The sequence below is a fragment of the Tenrec ecaudatus genome, chromosome 5 (genome assembly GCF_050624435.1).
Source record: "Tenrec ecaudatus isolate mTenEca1 chromosome 5, mTenEca1.hap1, whole genome shotgun sequence".
NCBI lineage: Eukaryota > Metazoa > Chordata > Mammalia > Afrosoricida > Tenrecidae > Tenrec > Tenrec ecaudatus.
Window position 1 is genome coordinate 145,419,912 of NC_134534.1, and position 22,631 is coordinate 145,442,542.

At 46.6% G+C, this 22,631-nt stretch overlaps 1 pseudogene; it reads left to right on the forward strand.

Annotated features, from left to right (window-relative positions):
• The first annotated feature begins 9,218 nt into the window (after positions 1 to 9,218).
• On the forward strand, positions 9,219 to 21,998 carry LOC142449272 (DDB1- and CUL4-associated factor 13-like; annotated as a pseudogene).
• The last annotated feature ends 633 nt before the right edge of the window (positions 21,999 to 22,631 follow it).

Below are 22,631 nucleotides of genomic sequence, written 5' to 3' on the forward strand. Positions count from 1 at the left end.
GAGCAGCCCTGAAATACAGTCTCCAAAACCTACTGGTGAAGTTCTACTCTGTTTTATAGGGTGGCCAGGTGCTTGACCTTGAAATTCTTCTGGAAATATTCAGATACACAAACGTGGATGGAAATTTTATATATACGATCAGTCCTTGCACGTAGTTCATAACAACTAGAAGTGAGCAGCTTGACGCAGAGGGGATATATAAGTGATGACACGGTCACACTTTTGAATGCAATACCGTATCTCCAAACGCACTGCCAGTTGAGTCAAGGTTGACACGTCACTCCCCTCCTGTGGGCTTCCAAGACAGTAACTGTTACCCGGAGAAGAAAGTCCAGTCATTCTCCCTCGGAGCTGCTGAATGTTTGAACCGCTGACCATGCAGACCGCAGCCCAACGCATCACAACTGCACCTCCAGGGCTCCTCGTCCCATACAATCCCGCTGTAAACCCAAAGTTGGCGAGTCCGCATGCTCTGCTGCGCAAAGCTCTCAGATGTGTTTCTTGTGGAAAATGTCAAGTGCCGGACAGTACGCGTGTCTTCAAAACTGGACCAGCACTGGCATCTTAAACACCACGTTCCGATTCCAGGGAAGCTAGAGTGAGCACACGAAATGCAGCTATAGGTCCTAGACAGATTGCATGGCGCAGCTCTCGGGGGATTCTGGGAAGTGAATAGTCCGGGGAGATTGGGAAAAGGGACCAGAACTCAACGTTCCACCAAACGGATGCAGAGTTTACGACGTTTCTCCTCTGGGTTGTCCAGTCTCCAGCAATGGCTGCCTCACAACCCAGCTGAGTGCATCAGGTGCACAGAGCAAGAGATCTAAGACGGCCATCCGGGCCTCCTCCGGAGTTTCCTTTTGGTCTGTTCTCTCCTCCTCCTCGGCCTGCAAGAAGTTATGTGGGGGGCAGCAGGGGGTGGGCAGAGGGGGGGTGGCTGGCTGGCAAGGCGTACACTCAAAGGGGAGCCTGGACTGTGTGGAGAGAATACAATCGCCATTGCTGCTCTTCCTTTCTTTAAATTCTTTATACTGCTGTTGTTTCCCATGCATCCCCCCCACCCCCACCCCAGCTCCACTGATTGCATCCTGGGTGCAGACAGGGCGGGGAGTACACAGGGAAATGAAAACTCTAGCTTTCTGGCCAGAGGCCTGGGAAAGTGTTGAGGAAATCATGGATAGGAGGGATAGCAAGTGAGCCAATCCTGAGTGTGTATGAACGGAGTAGTCACCTGCGCGCCCAGGGATGAATACACAGCCCCTGGGGCCATGACTGGCCACTAGGTGGCGCACCTGTGTGACGAATCCCACTAGGATGGGAAATGCTGTTGCAATTGGCTTGGGAACCAAAGGCCTGGGGGACAGGTTGGAACTTGCAGCCTAACCAAGGAGTCGATTACCCTTTAAAAATAAAAAATCAACGCCAGCCAGACTGAGGAAGAAAAGGCACAGGCAGGTTCCCCGAATTAGAGACGAATGGGAATATTGCTAGGTAGCATAGCGTAGGGACTGGGGCGTCCATTGCGTATGCTCAGAGATTTGACCTCCTGGCCAGGAAGGATGGTACACCCAGGTGGGCGTTACACCTGGATTGGTCACCTAGGCCAGGTGAATTTGATTCAGCCAATGGGATCGACCAGTATTATCGACCACGCCTCCCAGTGGGGCCCCTGAAAAGGCAGAGGTTTTGCTCTGGGCTCTCCCCCAGTGGCTGCTACACGATGTAGCACAGCCGGGCTGTGGTTCAGAGCAGCCAGGCCTCAGTCCCGCAACTGTGCCACGGACTCTGTCTGGCTTGTGTTCCATTCACTGTAGAACCTGAAACTGCTACTATTCTCTATAAACTCACTGGGATCACAAACCAGACTTCAGCGTGAATTCTTTCTCGTGTGGAGCCAAGGACTGAGGTATATCTCTCCCCCGAGAGATCTAACATTATTTGCTGCCTTAACTCAGAGATATATAGGCGATGCTGCTTCTGGCACTTTTGGGGACAGCTCTTAATACAGCTCCACCGCCATGATGTTCCAGCCAGAAATTCCCATTTCCCTAAAGGTTCCTCGAACTGCCAGATAGATGTCCCTCCTATTCAGAGTCTGCTCTTGTGAGCAGGCGTTTTCAAAGGTCATAGGGCCACACCAAGCAGTGGCCCTCTTGGCTTGTGGTCTAGAAAATGGTCGGACCTAACGTCGGCTGCAGCGGCTGGTATTTGACCCCTTCCCTTGGGCTGAGGCACCTGCCTGAGGCCTTAGATTCATGGGACCCCGGAGGTGCATGCTGGAGCTGTGGTTATTGACCTTGAGGCATCAAGCGCTCAATAACCTTGTGTGTTTTATAGATGGCACTTACCAGCTCAATACCCAGGGATTTCCCCTTGGATATATCCTGTCCAATTGGGATAGATTTGATCTGGATAGGCTGGACAAAGAGAAGCTGATTTCTCTTTGCAACTGTCTTTGGCCACAGTATCTTTTAGCGAAAGGAGCATCGTGGCCAGATAATAGTGCACTTTCCCTTCCAACCCTGATTCGGCTAGAACATGCTTGTAGAATGATGGGAAAGTGGGGGAGATCCCATATGTTAGAGTATTTTTCCTTTTGAGGAGCAGTCGAAACCTTTACTCCCAGTGCACCCAGGACCCCCTGAGGGAACCTGGATGTAGGGGCAACAATTCCCCCAGCCCTGAACATTCTACCGTAGTAGAGGCAGCAGGGGAATTTGGTACCCAGACAATTTGCAAGCCTTTTACACTAATTTAACTCAAGCAAATTAAAAATGACTTGGGCAGTTATTCTAACAAACCGGGACAGTACATAGAACACTTCCAGCACCTCACCCTAGCCTATGATTTAACCTGGAAGGACGTAATGGCCATACTGAGACTATGACAGACTCTGAGGAAGAGCGAGTGCTCAAAGGTGCTAGGAAGTTTGCAGAGGAGTCACATGTGATGAATGAAAAGTACCGTTAACTGACCCTGCTTGGAATCATAGTGAGCTCTAGGACAAGTGGGCAGGGGAACATTTCCTGGTGTGCATCACAAATGGACTAAAGGCAGGTTGGCAAAAGGCCATTAATTATGCCAAAGTAATGTAATAGCCTAAATAAAGCCATTTTATATTAAGCAATCATTCTGCACCAGACCTAAAGTGCAAGCTCGGGCCTTATAGCAAAAACAAAAAAAACCCCAAATATCCCTTGTTCCTAAAAACCAGTAAAAGACTATCCTGTACCAGGAGATTGTGCAACTGCAAAGTCTGCTTGCTCAGTTGCGCTGCTTAACAGCAAGTTCTGCTCCTGTACCAGCTTGCTTGCACAGCTCAGCGGTTTAATGAAACCTTATAAAAACCCAAGTCTGTAAGCAGGGGGACCGGCGATCCATTTTTTCTTTTCAGGTTGCTGGTCCCTGCGCAGGTTCTCCTTCTTCTTCTTTTTTTGTTAATAAACTTTTCTGTGTCTTTCAATCTCACGTCTCAGTTGTTCTTGTCTGGCTCATGTACAACATTTTGGAGGTTCTCCGAGATTCTTGGGGACCAGGTTGTACATCAGCGGGACAAGCAAGACCCTGGGAATGGGTGAACTCCTGAACCTGTGCCGCAACTAGGGGAAGGCCTAGGAGAGACGTTCCTCCGCCCCAGTTGCTGGGCCCGGTCCTGAGCGCTATAGAAACTGGTGTGCACATCCTGAATTGGGAGAATAGGTTCGGTTGGACGCAACACTCGGACACTCCCAGAGGACCAGGGAGACGTCCCTGTGTTCTCCTGTTCCTGTAAGTTAATGCCCTGGTGGTCTTATTTTGTTACTTGTCTTGCATGTCTAAGATTGTTGTTCCTTGTTTATCGGTGTTTTCGTCCCTGGGTGGCTTGCTCTTGCTTCTGCTCATTACCTGTTATTATTTGATTTCCAGTGGCTGGAGTAAAGATCATGGGACAACAGCAGTCAACTCCGCTCCAGTGCCTCATATATATTTTTTTCTGATTTTTCTAAAAGGTCTAGGCCAAATTATGGATTCAAAACTAAGGCATACCACCTTAGGTCCTTTTGTGAGATGGATTGAGTTGTGGGAGTACCCAACTGGCCTTCAGAGGGTACTTTTTCCCTGCCCCTCTTATATCAAGTTCGAAGGTTTGTCTGTGGAAAACCAGGTCATCTGGACCAAATCCCGTACATTGATGTGTGGGTTAATACAGACCCTAACCGTCCTCCATATATTCGAAAGTTTCTTCCCCCTAAGCAGGTCCTGGTGGCAATGGAGAAGGAAACCCAAGCTAAAAACAGGAAGCCTCAGAAACTTTATCCAGTCCTCCAGAGTGCTGAAGAAGAACTTGAAATTCAACCGCTGCTGCCGCAAGCCCCCCTTGAGGCAGCCGGACTCTTGGCCCCTCCTCCGTACATGACGGCCGGGATGGGTCCGGCGCCCGCCCCTGTAATGTCTGCGCCTTTCAGTCCTCCCCAGACCCGGGGGTGAACAATATATGTAAACACCAAAAGTGAGCAAAATAAGCTGGCTGGGGCTCCAGTCGGCATTTTCCCATTAAGACAAGCTGTTCCGCCCCCAGGAGCAGAGCAGGAAGTCCCCTTTATGGTTTATGTTCCTTTCTCTACTAGTGATCTTTCCAATTGGAAGCAACAAAACCCATCCTTTTCTGAGAAGCCCCAGGGTTTAATCTCTTTACTGGAAACTGTTTTCCTCATCCGTCAACCTACCTGGGATGTTTGTCAGTAACTCTTGCAGGTCTTGTTTACTGCAGAGGAGCGGGAAAGAGTCCGGCGGGAAGCCCAGAGGGTCCTGCTCGGGGCTGACAGCCAGCCAGTAACTGCCCCCATCTACGAGAAGCCTTGTTTCTACGCCAGCGTCCTGCGTGGGACCCCAATGATGCACAGGGCAGGGAAGCCCTGACCAGGTACCGCCAATATCTGTGGCAGGGAATCGGGAGGCTGCTAGGAAGCCCATCAATTTGTCTAAGGTAAGCGAGACAGTGCAGAGAGCTACAGGTGAGTCACCAGCCGCTTTCCTTGAACGCCTAGTAGAGGCTTCTAGGCTGTATACTCCAATTGACCCTAAGGCTCCTGAAAATCGCCGGGTCATAAATATAACATTTGTAGCACAGTCAGCCCCTGATATCTGCAAAAAGCTGAAAAAGCTTAAGGGGTTTAAAGGTAAAAATCTTAGTAAGTTAATAAAGATAGCCCCAAAAGTTTTCAACAACAGGGAGGATCTACCTGTAACCACCACAAAGCAGATGACAAAAATCATGGTGGCTGCCCTGCGGGAAGAAACAGACCAAAAGCCCTGGGAAAGAAAGAAAGAAAAAGGCCCAACCATGTGTCACAACAGCCACATATGTCTGTTGCCAGTTCCAGGCGGGGCCAAGAAAGCTATCTACCAGCAGATCAACGCGGTCTTGCAGACACCTTTTCCAGAGACAAAGCGCAGGGTGCGTGAATTCCTGGGCGCGGTGGGGTACTGCCGTCTGTGAATCATTGGTTTTGCAGAAATCACCAACGTACTGTATGAAAGCAAAAAGGAAGAAGGACAGGAAGTTCTGAAAACTCCTGAGCGTGAAGCTGCCTTTAAACAACAACAAAATTTAAAAAGGGCCCTTCTGTTGGCCCCGACCCTGGCTCTATCGGATCTGCAAAAACCATTTGAGCTGTTTGTAGCAGAAGGTAAGAGGGTCACCAAGGGGGTCCTTATGCAGCACCTGGGACCGCGGAGAAGACCCGTGGCCTACCTATTAAAAAGCTGGACCCAGTAGCTGCTGGCTGGCCAGGATGCATGTGGGCCATAGCAGCTGCTGCAATGTTGGTAAAGGAAGCATCAAAGCTCACGTTGGGCCAGGACATTCCTGTCACAGAGGACACTCGGTGCAAAGCCTGCTAAGAAGCTCACCTGACCGCTGGATAACCAATGCCCGCGTGCTCAAATACCAGGTACTGTTGCTAAACCCACCAAGTGTCCAGTTTTCCAAAACAGCCACTCTCTACCCTGCAACCCTGTGGCCCGACAAGCTGGCCGAGGAGCCAATCCATAACTGCGTGGAAACCCAAGGAAACTCAAAAGCAATTAAAGAAAACAACCTGGCTGACCACGTGGTCAAGGAAGCAGCCGTGGGTACTCAAAACCTGGGAGTGACAATAGCCCTAGTCGAAGGTAAGAAGCCGCCTACTCTACTTCAACCTAAACTGCTAGTTCACCCTGTCTGTTCTGAATCTGAACTTAAGTCAGCCCAACAGCTGGCAGAAAAGGCAGCTCAGCTGGCCTGCGTCAAGGACCCAGACGGATGGCTGATCCTGCCCGACCACCGCAGGCTAGTCCCAGAAGCAGTTGGGCGAGAATTGGTGGACCATCTTCATAAAACTACTCATTTGGGGGGGAACTAAGCTGTACCAATATCTGTCTAAAAAGTACAAAATTCCAAACCTCCAAAAGTGGACTCAAGCAGCTACTGAAAAGTGCATCACTTGCGCCCAAGTAAACGGCCCCCACCAGGTTCACCCACCACTTCAGCATGGAGAGTGAGGCCACTCCCTGGGCCCATTCTGGGAGGTGGACTGCACTGAGGCAAAACCAGGACTGTATGGCTATAAATCTCTGTCAGTCTTTTCAGGATGGACAGAAGCGTTCCCGACCAAGCAGAGACAGCCACCGTGGTATGCAAGCTGCTTTTAACTGAGATCCTCCCCAGGTTTGGCATTCCTTTACAAATTGGCTCTGATAATGGCCCGGCCTTTGTAGCTCAAATTTCTAAAATTATTAGCAAAGCATTATGCATTAATTAGAAACTTCACTGTGCCTACCGACCTCAAAGCTCAGGACAGGTAGAGAGAATAAATAGAACTTTAACAAAAAAGCTTTAACTAAATTATGCACAGAAACTGGCGAAAACTGGGTCAGACTTTTGCCTTTTACCCTGTTGCATGTGCGGTGTACTCCTTACTTCAAAAATCTAACACTGTTTGAAATTCTATATGGCCGGCCGCCTCCTCTCTTACCAACCATAGGTGTAAACCAGTTAACCTGTCTTACTAACGCTAAACTTTTAAAATCTATACAGGCAGTCCAAGAAATCTGCAGCACCAACAACACCTTAGTGGAACCATTACCACCTTCCAGGAGGGGCTGGACTCCCATCTGGCCAATAGGCCAGCCCTGGCTGAAAAGCCTGGATCTCTCTGTATTGAGTCTGGGTCAAAGGTGGACTGGACCTTACCAGGATTAATGTGTTTTTTGGACATCAAGTGCATTATTGAGAGGAAAACAAGTCACATCATTGTTGAAGCCATTTCTGCTTATTTTATTTGTAATTTATGATTTGATTTGACTACAGTAATGGGGGAGTTGTGATTGCTGGAGAAGATAATGATGACTTAATCAATAACTTAAAAGAAGCTCAGTATATCCGCAAGGGAAGAGTGGAACAAGCCTTCAGGGCTATTGACCGTGGAGATTACTATTTGGAAGGCTACAGAGACAATGCTTACAAAGACTTGGCCTGGAAGCATGACAACATGCACCTAGAAGCCCCAAGCATTTATTCTGAAGTTACGGAAGCATTGCAACTTCAACCAGGATTGTCTTTTCTTAACCTGGGAAGTGGAACCGGATATTTAAGTACAATGGTGGGCTTGATTTTAGGTAATTTTATTTTTGTAAAATTTTATTCTCAAGTAGATTAAGTAGTCTATATTTCTGTATATGATTTATAGGGTATATGGCTTTGTATATCTTTAAGTGTGTGTATTCACAAAGTAATCTTTCTTAGATGTGTAAACACAAGGTAATATTCTCATCCCAGCCCTAATTGTGGTAGTTATACTTAGGTCCTGCAGACCATCCGAAACTTACAGCAGTATGTGCCAATAGAGAGAGGTTGGAAAACAATCTACCTTTACCCTAAAAGGCTTACAAGGGGAAGGGCACTATTACCAAGGATCCCCAGGAGCCCACCAGTGTAGTCAGTATTGTGCTACTGTCTCTGTAATCCCCTCCTTAACAGACCCATACCTATTGGTTGCGCCTGCAGGCATGTGGTTTGCCTGCTCCACTAGAATCACTCCCTGTTTGTTTTCCCTAACCTTGTGTGCCTCTAAACGGTCAGCTATTTAGAAAGGCCTCTTAACTCTTTAGCTGAAGTCGTACTGCAAAATAGGCAGGGTCTTAACCTCCTAATACTCAAGCAAGGGGGTTTATGTATGGCCCTGGAAGAAACTTGTTGTTTTTATGCCAATCATTCAGAAATAATTAAAGATAGTGGAACCCTAGTCAGAAAAAGACTTAATGAACAGGGGAAAAAAGTAGAAAAGATCAAAAAAGATGGTTTCAACAAATGTTCAACTGGTCACCCTGGCTGACCACCTAAGTGTCCAGCCTAGCTGGCCCGCTGCTCTTGCTTTTACTGGAACTAACTTGCAGGCCGCTCATCATCAACAAACCAGTCCAGTTTGTGCAGGACCGAATATAATCTGTTAAGTTGTTAGTGCTAAGCAAATCTTACGAGCAATTAGCCCACAATGAGCCGCCGCTACAGTCGAAGACACACACCTGGAAGATTCACAGGTGTAGTAAAAACAGGGGGAAATGTAATAGCCTAAATAAAGCCATTTTACATTAAGCAATCATTCTGCACCAGTCCTAAAGTGCAAGCTCAGGCCTTACAGCAAAAACAAAAAAACAAACAAACAAAAACCCCCCAAATATCCCTTGTTCCTAAAAACCAGCAAAAGACTATCCTGTACCAGGAGATTGTGCAACCGCAAAGTCTGCTCGCTCAGTTGCACTGCTTAACTGCAAGTTCTGCTTCTGTACCAGCTTGCTTGCACAGCTCAGCGGTTTATTGAAACCATATAAAAACCCAAGTCTCTAAGCAGGGGGACGGGCGATCCATTTTTTTCTTTTCAGGTCGCTGGTCCCCTGCGCAGGTTCTTCTTCTTCTTCTTTTGTTAATAAATTTTTCTGTTTCTTTCAATCTCACGTCTCAGTTGTTCTTGTCCGGCTCATGTACAACAGTAACAGCGATTTACCAGGGACCTGCGGAGTCTGCTGTAAGCTTTTTCGAGTGGCTAAAGGAGGCCCTGAAGAATCATACTGCTGTAGACATAGAATCTTATGAGGGGCAAGTCTGAATCAGGGACAAGTTTCTCACACAGGCTGCACCAGACATTCGCAAGAAGCTCCAAACACGAGTGCAGAAACCTGAAGGAGCTACCCCGGAGGAGATGGGTGCTTGTGCTGATACGGCCTTTTACAATAGGGAGCAGGAGGGGGAGACTCGAGCCCGGGAGAAGGAGAGAAGGAAGGAGATCCAGCATGCCCAGGTATTGGCTGCAGGTAATAGCCAACACGTGTCAATGCCTCCCAGCTTTCTCAGACCTTTGAACCAGGAAATGGCTATGTTTGCCGGCGGCCGGGTCAGTGGACGAGGAACTGCCCTAACCAGAACAAGCCTCCTTGAACGCCACATTTCCGTCCCAAGCAGACGGGCCACTGGGCTGGCCTCTGTCCTAAGGCCAAAAACCTGGAGGAGGGGCGCCCACAGGCCAACGTGCAGCTGCTAAGGAGGATTGAAGGCGCAAGGCCCGATAGCTGGGCAGCAGGAGATAGCTGTTAGTGGTCTGAAGCCTAGGCTTTCCAAATGTTCCTCCCAGTGGAGGAGCCACAGATTCCCTCACAGGAACTATGGGCACAAGCCAAGGGCACTGCTACCTCACAATCTTACCCTTGTTCACTGCTTGTCCATTTGTTTTTCCAGAAGTTCTCAGGTTACCAGGGTCTCTGAACCAAGTGTGCCAGCTTCAGGACCACCAGCTCCTGGACCACCTCAACATTCATCCAACCGGAATGGACAACCCCTTCCAACAGAGTAGGAAGGGTGTGGACACAAAACCCCACTTTTGTCAGCAGGCAGTAGCTAGAGATGTCATCGTCCAGTACCCCAAAGATTTGGGTCCCTATCTCTTCCGGGGGTAAATGTTAGGTAACTAGCATAGGGACTGGGGCATCCATTACGCATACTCAGAGGTTCAAGCTTCTGGTCAGGAAGGGGTGGTACACCTAGGTGGGCATTACACCTGGATTGGCCCACCTAGGCCAGGTGAATTTGATTCAGTCAATAGGGTCGACCAGTATTGTCGACCATGCCTCCCAACAGGGACCCTGAGAAGACAGAGGTTTTGCTCTGGGCTCTCTTTCCCAGCGGCTGCTACACAATATAGCACCGCCAGGCTGCAGTTCCACAACTGTGCCGTGGACTCTGTCTGGCCCGTGTTCCATTTACTGAACCTGGAACTGCTTCTAACTCTCATAAAACTCACTTGGATCACAAATCAGGCTTTGACATGAATTCTTTCTCACGCAGAGCCAAGGACCAAGGTAGCTCTCTCCCCCGAGAGATCTAACAATATCATTGTGGATCCCACAGACTAGTAAAGCATAAGTGAATACTATGAACAAATCAATACTAATAACGTGGGCAACATACATGAAGTAGGCCAAACTCCTAAAAAGATCCAAACTAACTACCAACGTTCGCCCAAGAACAGACAGCCAGAATACTCCTACCTACCCCCACCAATTCTACATGGTCTCTTCCAGAAAACAGAATAAGAAGAAAGATGTTCTCCTTCATTTGATGAGGCCAACAGTACCCTGGTACCAAGCCAAACCAGGTGACGCAGAAAACTACATGCCGATATCCTTCATGAACATAGACATACATATCATCAGCAAAATGTCAATTCCACATCAAAAACAGCAATATGTATCTATGTGTCAGGGGAGCCAGCCCCTAACAAATCATCACAGGCCTGGCAGGCACAACTGTACGGCAATAACAAATAAAGATTATAGTAAAGTCATAGAAAATAGAGGGAAGAGAGATTGGAATAATGGAGTCAGACACATTTCATAGTAGCATGCTCACCTCAGCTCCTCTTGGTGGTACAGGGCAGGAGAGAGGGGGAGGGGAAGGAGGACAATGGGAGAGGGAACAGGGGAGCGAGGATGGGGGTGGGTGGCGAAAAAACAGCGGGGGTTGGGGAAGAAACAAGAGAGCTCTTTATTTCTAACCAAGGCTTATATACCTTTGGGGGTATGCAAGCCCCCTAATTACAGGTAAAGACATATGTCACAGGAAAGGGTTGTACTACAGATAATACAGTAATGGGAGGGGGACAGTGTAGGGGTACACACACTATAGGAAGAGGAGGGATTAAGGGTACACATGTGACAAGATGGGCAGATCCTAGATTCTATGGCAGCCTACCTACCCTTGGTTGCCCTTGAGCTGGAGACTTGATTTAGCCTAAGCTTTCAGGGGAAGCAACCCACTGTCCCTAAGAGCAGGGAGTGAGCCCCGCCTCTTCTGGGAGAAACAATTTGTCTGCTTGCTCTGGAAGGCTGGAGTCTTGACAATCATTTACCATTAGTTGCAAGCAGTGGCCTAGGTCTACCATATGCATTTGGGGGAGTCGAGCTGGGGAACAGTCTTTTTTGGATCCCACATCTATGTGTGTGTGTTGACTTTTATGTGCTAACATGATGTCCTGCAACCGTGCTAAACTCATTTAGGTATGATTTCTAGAAGCTTTTATGTCGATTCCATGGGATTATGTATAATAATTTCTTCTCTGGTGTTTTAAATATTGTCGGTGGCCTTTTCTTTCTTACTCCATATTTTTATCTTTATATTAATATTATTTTCTTCTTCCTGTTTTATTTTTGGTTTTCTTTCTGTTAAGTGTCCCAGTTAATGAATCACAGAAGGCACATATGCAAGAGACAATAATTGATGCAATGGTTTATGTGGGGTAGGGGTAACAATGAATGTGGGAGGGGGAAGGGAGCATTAGAACTGATTGTGATGATGGGTATACAACTCTTTAAAAAGGCAATTTACAGGGAATGCTTAAAGTGGACTTTGGGGCCAGGGCGTGGTGCCCCAACAGACTGGACTGGAAAACGCTCCTAAGGGCCAGCAAACGATCCCTGAACTAACTACAAGCTTTTCTCTTGTGAAAAAAAAAAGGCAATTTAATTATGGAAGTGTATGATATGTGAATGTTTTATCAAGAAAACTACTAAAAACAACCCCCCCAAACAAACAGTCTCCCCATTTAAAAATGCATACTACATAAAGTTGTGAGAAGAAGAGTCAGTCTCCTTGCCCTAGTTACACAGTCTCCACCCCCAGTAACCTCTCCTCATACTTTCTTATGGATTTATAGATTCTTTCCCATAAAATATATTTTGTACAAGCATTTTGCATACTTGTATACTTATGTTTACATACTTTACTTGCACAGATGGAGACTTACTTCCACAACTAGCAGCACTGTTGTTGATAAAGTAAGACTACTATTATGCCGCCAGTCCCTGGAGATGAAGTGTGTCTTCTCTGTGTCTTCCTAATGAAAATCGAAATAAAATTTCATTCCCTGGGACCTTCCATGGGAATTTGGCACTAGGTTGTGAACATGTTAAACAGAGTTAAATGCCAATAATCGGATGAAAATGTGTTCCACATCGTGGACCATCAAAGAAATCAAAGTTAAAAAGAACAATGAGATAAAATATGCGCCCAATAGAAAATTTTAAATAAACATCACCAAGTATTGGTTAGGATTTGGAGCAACTGGAACTTGCTCTGTCTGAATAGAACTTGCTTTGGCAGGAATAGAAAATGGTACCATCATTTTGAAGAAGTGTTTGGCAATTTCTTATAAAGTTCAACAAACACCTGCTCTATGACCCAAGAAATTCACTCCAAGAGCAATAAAAACATGCATCCATGCAGAGATTTACATGTATACATGTATAAGAATATACATGTATGTTCTTAGCAGTTTTGTTTGTAATAACCCCAAACTGGAAACAGCCCCAGCATTCATTGATGCAGACATAGATAAGTTATAGTCAAGAAGAATAACTTATAAACAAGCTGATTCTAAAATGTATATAGGAAAAAATACAAGAAAATGCATATGAAAAGATAAAAGAATTGGAATATCTAAAACAATTTTGAAAAAGAAGCAAGAAGCTACAAGAAATATACAACTCAGTTTTAAGACTTACCATCCAGCCACAGCCCTCATCCAGGAGGGCGGACACACAGACCGACAAACGAGAATGAAGTCGATCCACACAAGCTAGAAAAATAATTCAATTCAATTCAATGGATGCTGTTAAACTATTTACAATCCTTAGGAGAAAAGAAAACAACCACAACAAAGAAATTCTCCACCTAAACAGCACGCTTCATTTTAAAAATCAACTCAAAATGGATCACAGATCTAAATGTAGAATATAAGGCTTTCAGGAGAATAAAATAAACAATTCCACGCCAAACAAGGACACATTCTTAGAAACATGCAAACGCCTCACCTTGGTGAACTAGTGCTGCTGTAACAGAAATACCACAAGCAGATGTCTTAACAATGGGATGTTTTTTTTTTCTTACAGTTTAGGAGGCTACAAGTTCAAATTCAGGGTGCCAGTTCCAGGAGAAGGCTTTCTGTCTGTTCTGGGGGAAGGTCCTCTTTCCTTTCAACCTCTGTGGACCAGGGCATCACTTGGAGATCTTCTCGTGTCTGGACATCAGCCTTTCACAGGATCGAGGAGCTTGTCAACACAGGGCCCCTGGGTCCAGAAGACGTGCTCTACTCCCAGCTCATTCTGCATGCTAGTTGAGTCCCTCCCATCTTTGCTCACTGGTTTCATCTCTTTTATATGTCAAATTAGATTGACTCAAGATACCACCTAGTCCTATAGAGTGGAACCTGCCTCGTTAACATAACTGCCTCCATTCTTGACTCATGGACATCCTTGAGGCTGGGATTTACAACACAACAGATAGTTATATCAGGTCCCCAATCAGGGAATAATTAAATGATACTGAGAATCATGACCTACCCAAGTTGAAACACAATCGGTGGGACACCATTCAATTCATAATACTACCCAAACGGATTGAAAAAGAAACAGAAAATCTCAATAGACGTCTGTCAAGTGAAGATATCGAATCAGCAATCAAAAACTTCCCCAATAAAACACCTGGACCAGATGGTTTCACTGACAAATTCTGTAGAATATTAAGATGAATATCAATCCTTCTCAAACTTTCCTAAAAGGTAGACCAGGGGGACCCGCTTCCTAACTCCTTCTCTCTGGTCAGCATTCCCTAAACAAAGGAACCACAGACCCATAGGGCTTATAAACATGGGTGTCGCATTCCCCAGCCACAATACTAGCAAACCAAATTGAGCAGCACATTAAAAGGATTAGATACCATCGCGAGGTGGGATTTATCTCGGGAATGCGAGAGTGGTTAGACATAAGAAAATCAGTCAACCTAACCCAGCACTTCAGTAGCATGACGTGAAAGAACCAGATTACAGATTACAGGGAGTGGAGTAGTTACATGCTGGGCTGCTAACCAAAAGGGCAGAAGCTTGCACATGCCAACCACTCTGCTGGAGGAAGTGGTGGCAGTTGGCTTCTGTGACGGTAACAGCCATGGAAAGTATGGGACAACTCTCCTCTGTCCAAGTTGATGGGTGTTGTTTCTTGGGTTGGATTACTTCAATTGATGTGGAAAAGAGTTTCCTCAAGATGAAAACATTTCTCCCTGCCCTCAAGTCAATGCTGGTTCATGGCAACTTGTGTCGGTTTCTGAGGCTGTAACCATTGACCGAAGCAAAAAGCCCAGTCTTTCTCCTGCAGAGCTGCTGGTGGTTTCGAACTGCTGACCTTGCGGATCACAGCCCAACACGTGCTGAGGAACTGCATCTCAGAGTCTCCAAAGTGCCCAGACAAGCTGTGGGAACTCTTCATCAGAGGGTTGAGCTTTGAAATAACAAAAATGGCTCTCCCGAGCAAGGGGGACCTTCCCAGGCTGGGAGGTAATGAGAGGTTCCAGCACCAAGTGCTCATGAGAGCGGCACTCAGCCGACTGTAGAAGAGCTGGATGCAGCTATGACTGCAAGGTCACGCAAGGCAGAGGGAAGAGTTCTGGAAGCAAAGGAGGCTCTGAGAACAAGTGCCCACTTACCTGTGAGAAGGTGGCATCAAAGAAGACACTGGAGAAGGAACTGGGACGGGAAGGCTGGTGGAGTTGGGGGTGTACAAGTTGCCAAGATGAAGTTGAGGCAGGATTTCATAAATGATGCCCTTGGAACTAAGCTGGACATACAGACAGTTCTGAGAAACCATGGTCCTTCCTTCCATCTCTTTGAGGTTCCTCGAGAGCACACGAGAGCTTTAAATGCTACCACACTGGAGCGGGTATTTGCAAAAACAATTCTTTGCTTTGCAAATGGTCACCCGGATGCAGTCAATCACTCTTGGTGGGGGCAAAGCTGTGAAACCGTGGGAAATGGATGGACCAGGCTATGGTCACTGCATAAATATGAGGAAAGACGGCATTTTGAGGAATGCGGTCAGCAAGTAGACATTTGGAATGAACAAAGAACTCGTCCGATATGTTCAATGACCTGGGGATTTTACAGTCTTGTTTTTGTTGTCAGGCGCCATGGAGTCAGTTCTGACCCACAGAGACCCTATGCACAGCAGAACGAGCGCTGCCTGGTTCTGCGCCATGCTCACAACTGTCCCTGTGTCTGAGCCCATTGTTGCAGCCGCTGTGGCCATCCATCTCGTGAGGGTCTTCCTCTTTGTCGCTGCCCCTTCCTCTCCAGGGACTAGCCTCTCCTAACAATGTTTCCAAAGTATGTGAGATGAAGTCTTCCCATCCCTGTCTCAAGGGAGCACTTGGTTATACTTCTTCCAAGACAGATCAGTTTGTCCTTTTTGCCAGCACACGATTCAAAGTGATCGATTCTTCTTCCATCTTCTTTATTGAATTCCAACTTTCACACACACATGAGGCCATTGAAAATACTATGACTCCCACGTGGAAGAAGCACACCAGCCTGTGTGACCACAAGCTGTCGAAGGGACCCTGGTCAAGCATCAAGGAACAAAAAATCATAGCATTGAAAATGTGGGTGAGTGCAGAGTGGAGACTCAAAGCCCAAGGGTAGCCAACTGGACACCCCTTGCTGAGGGCTGTGGGGAGGAGATGAACCAGGCAGGGTGCAGGGTAGCAACGAAGAAACATATAATTTTCCTCTAGTTCTTTAATGCTTCCTACTCCCACCCCCCACCCCCACTATCATGATCCCAATTCTACCTTACAAATTTGGCTAGACCAGAGGACGTACATTGGTACAGATAGCAACTAGAAACAGGGAATCCAGGACAGATGACTCCTCCAGGACCAGTGGTGAGAGTGGTGATGCATGGAGGGTGGAGAGAATGTGGGATAGAAAGGGGGAACTGATCATAAGAATCTACGTATAGCCTCCTCCCTAGGGGACGGATAGCAGAGAAGAGGGCAGGGGGAGACGTCAGACAGTGTAACATATGACAAAATAATAACAATTTATGAATTATGAAGGGTCCATGAGGTAGGGGGAGTGGGAAGGGAGGGGGAAAACGAGCAGCTGATATGAAGGGCTCAAGTGGAAGGCAAATGTTTTGAGAATGATGATGGCAACAAATGTACATATGTGCTTGACACAATGGATGTATGTATGGATAGTAATAAGAATTGTACAAGCCCCCAATAAAATGATTTAAAAAAAGAAGCAGCATGGAATATTTTTTTTTAAAAAGAAAGAAAATACGATGGCTTTGATCAGGTGCACTGTGGTCCTTGAAGTAACATCATTGCTTTTTAATACTCTGAAGAAGCCCTGTGCCACAGATTTACCTAATGTAACATATCTTTTGATCTCTTGACTGCTGCTTCCATGAGCATTGACTGACAGTAGACACAGTGTGAAGTTTAATCCAATTGAGATTTCTTTTGGGAAGTTGTGCTTCTGACAGGAAGACAGTACTCTATGATATGAGGCGAGCGACTCTTCTGAACAAAGGCTATGTTCGATAGGAGAGCAAATACAATCGGTGGGAGGCTATGGAGGCCTTTGTGTTGACTGCAGCCAACGAAGCTTGGATGGAGCCAATGGGCCCCACGTCTGCGGTGCTTGATGTGGACTACTCGCCCACCGGGAAGTGAGTTTGTGTCTTCCGGCTTTGAGAAATCTATTCGAATCATTCCTGTGGACAAAAGTCAACTCAGGGAAGTCTATCATGCAAAGCAAATGCAACGTGTCACCTCTGACAACAAGGACGACGTGTGTGGCCCGACGAGATGAACATCGCCTGTGGAAAGCCAATGCTCTGATAAAGCGCGTGTGCTTTCATCACAAGGAAAAGCAGCCAAGGACTCTAACCAGAAGCTGAAGCAGATGTTTCCACATCACCCTCAGATAAAACGTAGAGCTGGTCACTGGCATGTCTCCAAGTTGGCCGCGAGTCAGATTCTGGAGCAGCGGATCATGAACGAAGCTCGGGGTTGGAAGGAAGAGAATTCATGTCCATTGAAAGCTTGGATCGGTGCCATTGAGAAAGAGTATCTGGTATTCCTATCGATCCTGAGATGCAGCTTTCTTACTCTCCTGTGCTTTGCAGACTCTACCAACAATAATACTGGCTCCAGTTACATCAGGAACTTTTACCTTCTTTTGGGCAAGCTTTTGCAGTGCTCGCTTTGGCATCCTTGGAAAATTATCCCTAAAAGTAGCCTCATTGCTAAGACTATCCAACATTATTTCCTTGATCTGCTCTCTTCTCTCATTGAAGAATATTTGCAAGTTAAGTTGTCTGCTGTTGGAAATTGCCATCAGACTCTGCTACGCTATGGCTGATGCTATGCATGTTCATTTACATTCAAGACCACACACCTTGGCTCCCCCACAGTAGTTTGGATAGACTGCAATGATTCGGCCTTCGAGTCCAGAGAACATTTAGAAGAACGAACTCAGCACTTGCTCCACTTGAGTTTATTTTCAGGGCTGTAGTTCTATATGGGCTTTCTGAGACTTCAAAGGTGATCATGATTGACCTGCACTTGTGTACCTTTTATAAATAATATTAAATGTAATTCTTAGTGAAGTCAAGATAAATAAAACATCCTTTTTCTTGGTTAAACAAACAAACAAAACAAAAACCCTGAAGAATATCACCTAAGAGATGATTTGGAGCAGCATGGGAAACCGGAAGTGATTGAAAGTGTGATAAAGAGGGGCTTTACTTCTGTAACGTTTCATGGCCATGATGCCGGAGGTGAGCCCGTCCCTCGGGAAATTCTACCATGCTCTCCCTGTCATTGAGTCAGCGCTGACTCAGAGGGACAGAAACTGTCCCTGTGTACGGGAGGAGAAAGGTCATTCTTTCACCCAAAGAGCTGCTGCTGGTTTTGAACTGCTGACCATGGGAATTGCAGCCCAATGTGTACTCACTACACTACCAATTCTCCCATTCTACGCATAGCCATAGCCGTGAAGCAAGGAAATCCCAGTCAAGATAGGAGATATCTGTCTGGTCAAAAAGGTTCAAGTACAGTAGTGGAATTCAGATAATTTCACTACCAGTTCACTGTCCCAATGACTGCTTTACGTGTATTAAAAAAGTCATATACCAAAAGGTAGTTATTTCATAAGTTAATATTTAAAGAATAAAGAATTAGTTACACAAAATTAAATTATGTGTGAGTTTTAAAAGAATAATGAAAAAAAATCTTAGATAATACCTGACACTCCCCCCCAAAAAACCAAAAAAACTATTTAAGATATTTCCATACTGCTTCTTGACTGGAGTCCTCACTTGCAATAGTCTTTGCTTTTACCTGGGCATCAACTTTTCTTTTTTAGTTTTAATCATTTTATTGGAGGCTCGTACAGCTCTTAGCACAATCCATCCATCCATCCATTGTGTCAAGCACATTTGTATATATGTTGCCATCATCATTTTCAAAACATTTGCTTTCTGCTTGAGCCCTTGTTATCAGCTCCTCCTTTATTTCCCTTCCCTCCCCACTCCCCCTTCCCTCATGAACCCTTCATAATTTATAAATTATTACTATTTTGTCCGACATCTCCACCCACTTTTCTGTTGTCCATCCCCTAGGTTACATGTAGATCCTTGTAATCGGTTCTCCCTTTCCCCCCCACCTACCCTCCACCCTCCCGGCATCACCACTCTCACCACTGGTCCTGAGGGGTTCATCTCTCCTGGATTCCCTGTGTTTCCAGCTCCTATCTGTACCAGTGTCCATCCTCTGGTCTAGCCGGATTTGGAAGGTAGAATTGGGATCATGATAGTGTGTCGGTGGGGGGGGCGGTGGTGGGAAGCATTTAGGAACTAGAGGAAAGTTCTATGTTTCATCGGTGCTAGAGCATCATCTTTTCACTGAAGGAGTAGGACCCCATTCCTTTAGAAGCAGGCCAATTAGACTAGTAGTCATCAAAAGGACAGCAGGTTTTACGAAATAAATAAATATCACAAGCATGGTTCTAATTTGTATACCTATCGACGGAATGAACGTTACTATGGGTGCCTAGAATGTGCGGTTACACAGATGAAAGTTGGAAAAGTGGAAATTTGTGATTCCCACATTGGGCGGCCGCCCAGCTGCCCACCTTAGAGAACCCCGAGGAGAAGCGCCATTGTAACAACCAAACTCCACACGAAATTTAGGTGTCGGTTCTGCTGAACCAGGGCGAACCGGCTGAATCCCAGCACTGTTGAAGTATTTCTGGAAATCATTTGGTGGCCACGGAGGAGGATTTGATGGAAATGGCAGCTCCAGGGATGGAGGGAAGGTCACTGGGTAAGGCAGCTGTCACGTAGCTGTGGAGATGGTCGATGTAGATGGTGGGGGGGGGGGGGGGGGAGAATGGTCGAAATGGACTTGGGAATGATGGGAGCCACTTTGGAAGTGGCAAAAGCCACAATGATTTTTTTTGGCAATTATAGCAACCAACCTTCAGATTTTGCACCCAAGAAGGGAGGAAACTCCAGAGAAGGATGCTCTGGCCCGTTTCTGGTGGTGTCAAAGCACGTGACCAAGGTGGCTAAGGCAGCTCGTGGCAGTATGGCAGTGCCGGGTTGGATGGCTGCCCATAACCCAGCTCCGCAGAAGACGAGAGCCAGAAAAGTGACAAGGAAGCTACAGGCTGCAACAGGTTGGTCAACTCAGCTAAGCACAGTGATGGCAGGCCCGGCTGTCACGAGGATTTATATTAGCTAATATTTACTCATGGGGATGGGCAAAACCTCCAGATCTGCATGTATGACCAACCACGGTGACTCTATGCTTCTTCTCTCTGTAAAGTGTAATTCCAACAAAGGGCTGTGATATCGTGGTTTTTGTTTTGTTCTCCCTCATGCTATTGATGGCTACATGTGTGACCACGACACTTTTTAAATAAATAAGATTTTTTTAAAAGATAAAATGAAACTGTTCATCTTTGGTGTCTTTATCTCTTTAAACAGAAAATATACCGAGCCTTTCCAAAGGGGCCCTTGAGAGACTTTGAAAAGGAAGGAACCTGGGCTGATGGATGTACGTCGTGCCATCTGAAAATGCCCGTAGCTGTAGTTTCCAGAGAATTCGCACTGAGGTCTGTGAGCTAGCGTGGCCTCTCAGACTGAGTTGCCCGGGCTGGCAGGCCAGGCTCAGCACTCCTGACTTGGGGGGATCTTGGTGTAAATACTGCCCAAGGTCCCTACCCTTCGTCCAGAGCACAGTCAGATTCTGGCTTTGGGGGGCCAGTGTCCCTGACTCTTGCAACTTTGATCCTGAAATGTTTCGTGCTGGGGCAGGATGTGCAGTTGGGTTACACTTTCCTTCTGAATAGACCTCTGGAATCGCTGCGAGGCTGACATCTCAAAGACAGGGATTTCTCGGGCTCTCTAGGAAGCGTGGGAGAAAGACGGGCTTTCTACTCTCGTAAAGAGGGCCAGTCTTGGGAACACACGCTGTCCTATGGGGGCACGAGGAGTTGGTATTGACTCAATGGCAGTGAGTTTGAAGTTTTGGGTCTAGGAAGTACTGGGGATTCTCGGGGCCTCCAACCAGGCTTCTTGCTGAGCAAGGGCAGGGGCTAAATGGAAATGAATGTTGGCAATGGGTGCCATCTCTCCACTTTACAGACGAATAAGGCGAGTCCCAGAGATGAAAGACTTCCTTTACGCAGCTGCCCACTGATTGATAGGTCCAGCCCTGCCTTGCTCCGGCTCTGAGATCCCACTCCGGTATTTCCCGTCACCTCGGCGCAGTCTGTTCAGCATGACTCTTATTTCCCGGACTTCCCACAGTTTCACTGCTCCAGAACACTTCCCTCCTACAGAAAGGGAGGAAACCAACTGGGTTTTCAACTCCTCCTTCCCTCACAGCAAGCCCATTAACTCTAGTTTCCAACGGCCCTCAAACCTGTCTGTCTGGACGCTGCTTCCTTGTCCAGTTCTCTCATCTGCTGCAGCCTCTCCTACCCTCCTGTCCTGCAGCTTCTGCCCTCACCCCAATACCCCTTTCGCCAGCAACTGGGAATGGGGGGGGCCTGCAATCTTGTTACCCCCTTGCTGCACTGGCTTTCTAGAATAACCAACCCAGATTATCACTGCCCACACAGATTCCCAGCTCCAAGCTTGCAGACGGGAGGCCTCACTTTCTGGGCCACAGGATGGGCTTTCTGTAGAATACTATGGGGCCCTGTAGGGACTAAAGAAGTCCTCACTGGTCCTACTTTCCCCGTAGGGGCAACAGAGGGAACTCCCAGAAGCAAACTCCCTAGAGGGCCCCATCTACTTTAGGAATGTGCGTTTTGCATCAGACCTTTCTAAATTCAGACCTTTCTAAATTCAACCTGATGGATTTAACCAATCTCTGTTTCAGTTTAACCGTCTGCAAAACGAAGCCACAGTGAACTAACACTTCATCTGACAGGTGGCTGTGAAAACTCAAGGAGGGGTTGGCGATTCAAACCGACCCAGCAGGGCCATGACCTAATAACCTGGAGATCTGCTTCTGTGCAGATGACAGACAAGAAGACCACATGGAACAGTCCTACCCTGCGACATCAGGGGCGCCATGAACCAGAATTGACCGGGCGACAACCACGGTTGGTTTCTCAAAGAAGCACGCAGGATACTAACGAGCCACACAGCGCTGCCCAGGCTCACTGGTGAGGTGGTGAGTTCCCCATCAATGGTATGTGTGCAAGAGCTATTAGGGCCCAATCCGCAGGCTCAAAATAAACAGAGCTCAGTCAGTACAAAGTAGGATCTCATGGATTGCAGTTGAACTATACGCACATAAACTCCAAATCAACAGTACCTTAATATGCCATTGGATACATGATTGATGTGAGCAATACAATCACCTTATACCCCAGGGGGATGATTGACAATGTTTTTCTTTCTTGTTTCTTCTGGGGTTTTTTGTTTGTTTAAATCATTTTATTGGGGGCTCGTTTACAATCACAATTTACGTTTTGATACTTTCTCTTATCACAATCCATACATGCATCTCCATTGTGTCAAGCACATTTGTACATTTGTTGCCCTAATCATTCTCAAAACATTTGCTTTCTGCTTGAGCCCTTGGTATCAGCTCATTTTTGCCCTCCCTCATGAACCCTTTATAATATATGTTATTATTTTGTCATATCTTATTCTGTCCGACATCTCCCTTCACCCACTTTTCTGTTTTCTGTCCCCCAGGGAGG